The sequence below is a fragment of the Ictalurus furcatus genome, chromosome 17 (assembly GCF_023375685.1).
Source record: "Ictalurus furcatus strain D&B chromosome 17, Billie_1.0, whole genome shotgun sequence".
NCBI lineage: Eukaryota > Metazoa > Chordata > Actinopteri > Siluriformes > Ictaluridae > Ictalurus > Ictalurus furcatus.
The window spans coordinates 22,890,067-22,896,107 of record NC_071271.1 but is presented as its reverse complement, the minus strand read 5'-3'; positions in this window follow the sequence as shown (position 1 = coordinate 22,896,107).

The window sequence follows — 6,041 nt, the reverse complement described above, 5'->3', positions numbered from 1 at the left end:
TTGAATGTTGTTTTGTATAATTAAGCAGGTTTTGCTATAGGTGGGGTTTTAAAACGTTGATCCACATGTCCCTTTTAAACTTGGAACATCTTCCCCTCTAACATTCACAATATAGTCTTGTTCAAATATACATTGACACTAGGTAGCAGCAGTGAAAGCTTCCTGCAGCAGTATACCACTAAGTAATTCCCATGAAGCGGGGATTAGACACTCCTCATAGAGTGGTATGTCACTGGTAGGGTCCAGATGTCCAGCCTACCAGTAGGCCATAGTGGCAATGTCCACCACTCAATGAGCGAGTTGCTGTTTGAACAAGTGTGCTCTTTCCATCTTTCATCAGTGAAAGACAGGATGTGGGACATCTGATTCTCAGATCAATTGTTTATCTAAGTATCATTGTTGGAGGTGCACTGTCCATGCAACACTGCATGGTCAATTGATAATGTGACCTTTGTCAGAAACCTAGAGTTTGATCACAAGGTCAATACAGAGTCATCTGGGTACTCACTGCTTTTGGCAATGTCCTTATCCAGAGCAACATCCATTTATCTCATTTATACAACTGAGCAGTTTAGGGTTAAGGGCCTTGCTCAAGAGCCCAGCAGTGGCAGATTGGCAGTGCTAGGATTGGAACTAACAACCTTCCTATCAGTAGTCCAACATCTTAATCACTGAGATACCACTACATGATGAGCTTATAACTAATGCATGCATTTCTCCCCGTCTTTTTATGGAAGCGATCACTAGTTAAAAGCAGTGTTTAGTGACAAACATTTCAGTTTAGCATCTTAAGGGAGTCAAGTAGAAATCCCACACTGGGCTTTTGGGGACTTGTTGCAGATGGAGGTGCTTTGCTCCTTTCAGAAAGGTTGTAATACGGCCCCCCAGAGAGATACCACCCATGGCCACACTGGCCATCACACAAACCTTTGTGCAGATGTGGACTTGCCACTATCTAGCAGGTTGTGTTTTGAGAACAAGATGCAGTTGATGAGGTACACACCATTGAGTTACATCTGCGTTATATAGGGGATGCCCTGATCTAGAGAGACAGAAGTACAGAAGTACTTTGCAGGCTCTATCAAAAACAGTTTTTGTGCTAATTTTTGATGATGCACCTTGGTTCCAACACAGAGAAAAGTTTTGATGTAGGTTTTTCTTTTTCACTGAGGAATGGTGAGTCTAGTCAAGCCATGCTAGCAGCTTAAAAGGAATGTGGTGCAGAGCAGGGTGTGGTAAGTACCTACAGATAGAAGTCTAACAGCTGCCTTCTAGATCAGTTGCAGAGGTTGGTTGGCACACAGGTGCACACCTGCCAGGAGTGAGTTGCTGTAGTCCAGTTGTGACAAGGGACTGAACAAGCACCTGAGTGGCCTCTATGGATTGAAATGGCCAGATCCTCCAGATCTGGGGTTGTGTGTGGTGTCCAGTGAGTTCACAAGATCTTGATATAGGGATGCATCTTTGGGGATATACAGCATCTTAGTCTGTCTGGGATTTAGTTTCAGCTGAAGAGCTGCCAACAATGACAAAATGCTGAGATCCATGTAACTGAGAGATGCATGAGTGTCGGAGAGAGGAAAGGAGAGGATAAGTTGAGTGTCATCAGCATAGCAGTGGAATGAAAATGTGGATCTGGAGCACCTTTGTGTCAACTGATATGACCTTGCTTCCAGGTAAGAAGCAAATCACCACAATGCTATCCCAGTAATTGCAAAAGGTGATGAGGGTGGACAGATACTTTTGATTGACGGAGATAAAGGATACTGAAAGGTCAAGAAGAATGTTTTTTTTTTTTTTTTTTAAGTATTTTTCCAGTCTTCAAGTCCAGTTTTGGTGACTCTGTGCCCATGATACGATTCTTGTTCTTGAATGACAGGAGTGAAACCTGATGTGGTCTTCTGTTGTTGTAGCCCATTTACCTCAAGGTCTGATGTGTTGTGCATTTTGAGATGCTTTTCTCCTCACCACGGTTATAAAGAGTGCTTATTTGAGTTACTATATACTTCCTGTCAGCTTACATTTACATTTATGTCATTTCGCAGGAACCCTTATCCAGAGCAACTTACATTTATCTCATTTGTAAAACTGAGTAGTTGAGGGTTAAAAGCCTTACTCAAGTGTCTACCAGTGTCAACTTGGCAGTGCTGGGATTTGAACTCAAGACCTTCTGATCAGTAGTCAGCTCAGACCAGTCTGGTCATTCTCCTCTGATCTCTCTCATCAACAAAGTGTTTCAACCTGCAGACCCTCCGCCCACAGGATGTTTTTTTTTTTTTTTGTTTTTTTGCTAAATTCTGTACAAACTCTAGAGATGTGTCAAAATCCCAGGAGAACAGCAGTTTCTGAAATACTCAGACAAGCCCATCTGGCACCAACAACCATGCCATGGTTAAAGTCACAGAAATCACACTTTTTCCTCATTAACCGAACCTCTTTATCTGAATCTACATGATTTTATGCATTGTGCTGCTGAACATGATTGGCTGATTAGATAACTGCATAAATAATTAGATATACAGGTGTTCCTATTAAAGTGGATCGTGAATTTATATGTTATTATATGTTATGATATGACAGCTTGCTGTCAGTAGTCCTATCATCCTCAGCAGGTATGAATGCATTGCCAATGCAATATCCACCACATATTGGAATGACAGGGTGGCTAGCATTCTCAATGCATCTCTTAATGCTGCAATATTGTCATCAGGATTCACTGACTTACTATAGGCACTACCAAATGAGCAAAGTTTTAGGCTGTAAATTGGCCCACAACCAGAGTAAACCCTTCGTGGCCATGCTTAATCTGGTCCTTTAGTAGTGAGGGGTGCTGCTTAGGGCCAGCCCCATGAGGTGAGTGGAGGTGCACAGGGCATGAATCTTTCCGTCTATGGCTCGTAGAAGGTTGAGGGCACCTAGGGAACCTGGGGACCTAAAGGCATAGTGTGGCAACGATTTCTTTTTTTTTTATTCTGAAATTTCCACACTCCTTTCTAGTGTCTTTTGGCAGCATCTCTGGCACACAGGGCATATTTCATACATTTGATTTACACACTTACAGCATGACAGACTGTGCTGACCACACTTTTCCTGAAGGCATAACTCTTTGTGTATAGGGCTCATGCAAAGTTGATGGAATCTTTATATGGGTTGCAATATAGTTATCTAAAGGCACAATGTGGCTGTATGTTTAGAACTGATGGTTTTGTTGATTCTGAAACCGTCACTGTCCTTTCTAGGGCCTTTTTGAAGCAGTGTCCAAAGAGCAACTTTGGCACACAGAGCATATATTTCATGTCTGGCAAGGCAGGCTTTGCTAACCACGCTTTTGATTGTGCATAAAACACACAGGAGGAGAGCCTACTCATTTCCTTGTGCAGGTTCTCTCATGAACCAGTGCCCTTGGAGCAGGCAAGTATCAATGGCCTAGCTCAGAGGCCAGTAGGAGATTGATACTAATCAGTAGCCCAGATCCCTATCCACTGAGCCACCACTGCCCAAATATAAATGCATTACTGTATACCTGTCTGCATATTCCTTGAATCTCTTTACTTCTAATTATGTGATTTATGGATAGGACATAGAAACACACAAAGAGACCTGCAGCAAAATGCAACAGTTTTCATCAGATTTTCAACATCAACAATACGAGACATCCCCTTCAATGTTATGATAGAGAAGAAGAAACCATTGCTACTGTTATTTCACTAAATAATATAATTCTGTTGTTTCTTTAATTTGCAAAAGCCATTGAGTGCCCTCTTGTGATGTGAGATAAAGTAAGGAGGAAGGTGGGTAGCTGATTTTCCCAACATAATAGGCAATCTTAATTCATTTATCCCAAAATTGTGTGTACATGCATAAGTGAGAAATGTATGGTACCTTTTCTCATATGTAATACTATAAGTTGTTTGGGTAGTAATTTTGTTTTAAAAAATCAAAAGTATTTTTGAGAATTTGATGTGTACACATATGTTCATACTGAGTTTGAGACATAGGTTAGGTAACAAACCCTTTAGCCTTTGTTTATTAGCACTGAGTGTTAGTAGAAATTCTTATGCAAATCCAACTTATACTGTATACTAGAGGTGTAATTGAACACCCATGCATTATTTGCATTTAACAGATAATGTGTCCCAAAAGAATACAAATACAGATACAAAAAATGAGCATGTTAGTATTTATAATAGAATATACTTTTTTTTTTTATCTTACTAAAAATCTTTAAACTTGGTGTGTGCATTTGGATCCCATTGGACAAAACAAAACAGGTTGCATGAAAGCGAGGGTTTTATTTTGCTGTACTTTAAAGGACAGCTTGTGAAAGCTCATGGGGTGGGGTTGGCAGGTTTCGCTAAAATCTCCAACTCAAGTACCACACAAAAAGACTTTAACTAGTCCAACAGTTCACAGTAATGCACATTTCTGATTTGTAGTAAATGGGCATGTGCAATACATGGACATTATATGCAAAACCTGCTCATGGAAATTTTAAAAAGGGCAAGGTCTTTAATATTATGCTAATGATATGAGTTTAGCCTGACTGCCTTATTGATCCCTAAATAAAACCACATTTCTACTGTGTGTCTGTACAAATAAAAGAAATATGCATTCACATATTGAACCCTACCATATAGTTCACACAGACCATTCACAGGGCTGCATAATTCTGCTGGCTTTCCACAAAAATAACAATTTAATTCATTTATTTAAAAAAATATTATATAAAAAAAAGAATTGTGCATTCATTGTGAATATATTTTGTCGTTCTTAAATTATAATTCTCCATCATTATTAAAAGAAAATATTCTGAGAAAATCATACGGGCATTATAATGAAATGCTGGATCCCATTTTGACTTGAAGCAGCACTGTAAGTGTCCCAGCTTATTATTAGATATTAGTGCCCCCAAACTTATTATTGTTACTATAGTATAAACACAATATTAATTATTGATTATATTTTATTTCAGAAATCATGGACATAAAGTAACATGCCGCCTGCAGTTTGAATAAAATATTGCTTCACTAAAATTGTTTTCTCTGTGTCCTGATCGGCATCCAATAGCAAACATCTCTTTATCACTTGGGATTAACAAGTAAGCCAGTGAGGCCTCCCCAACACAGACAGATTATGGTGTAATTCATGTGTTTAACACATCTCCACTCAAGGAAATATTCTAGCCTAGGGTTAATCTGCAAATACATTTATCTATATTGTTAATATCACAAAACAAACCAAATCGCGACATAGGTTCACAACACAGAATTCCCATAATGCACTGTGAGTTCCAGTAAAAAACACTGTGACTTTTAGTACAAAAGCATTAATCTGAAATCAAATTAGATGAGTTCTTGAATTAGCTTCTCCCTAGACAGATAAACAGAAGAAAAATAATACAAAAGTAATGCAAATGGTGGCTTCTTGGACACAATGAATTCTCTTCTGTGTATTGAATACAATAATATGTTGGAAACATTCCATGTTGATACCATGTTATATAACATTATACTGAATATCTAACATTCTTTTATTTATACACACACCTTTATATACAGCTGATCTGAGAGTGAATCCTCAACCTGTTCATCACATTTTTGGAATATATATATATATATATATATATATATATATATATATATATATATATATATATATATATAATTAAATAATGGTCCTTAAGCTATTCACCCTACCAGATATATTCTTGCATTTAATGATTTCGTTTAATGTGTATGTATGTGTGTATCACTGAAAGGGCACATTACCTCATTTGTTGTGCAATATGCAGAATGTTACAGTTGAATTAGACTTTGACTATAAAACTTATATAAATAACATCAGAGCATTATTTAGTTTAATTATGCATTATTTAGTTTTTATGACAGCAAATTAAATATAAGGTCCTCTAACAGCTCATCAGCATGCTTATCCTATTGTATGTTTCATATACATTTTTTATTATTTGATCGTAAAATAAAATGTTTTTGGATAACAGGAATAGAATTTCAAAATATTCATATATTTCAATGCTGTTTCAG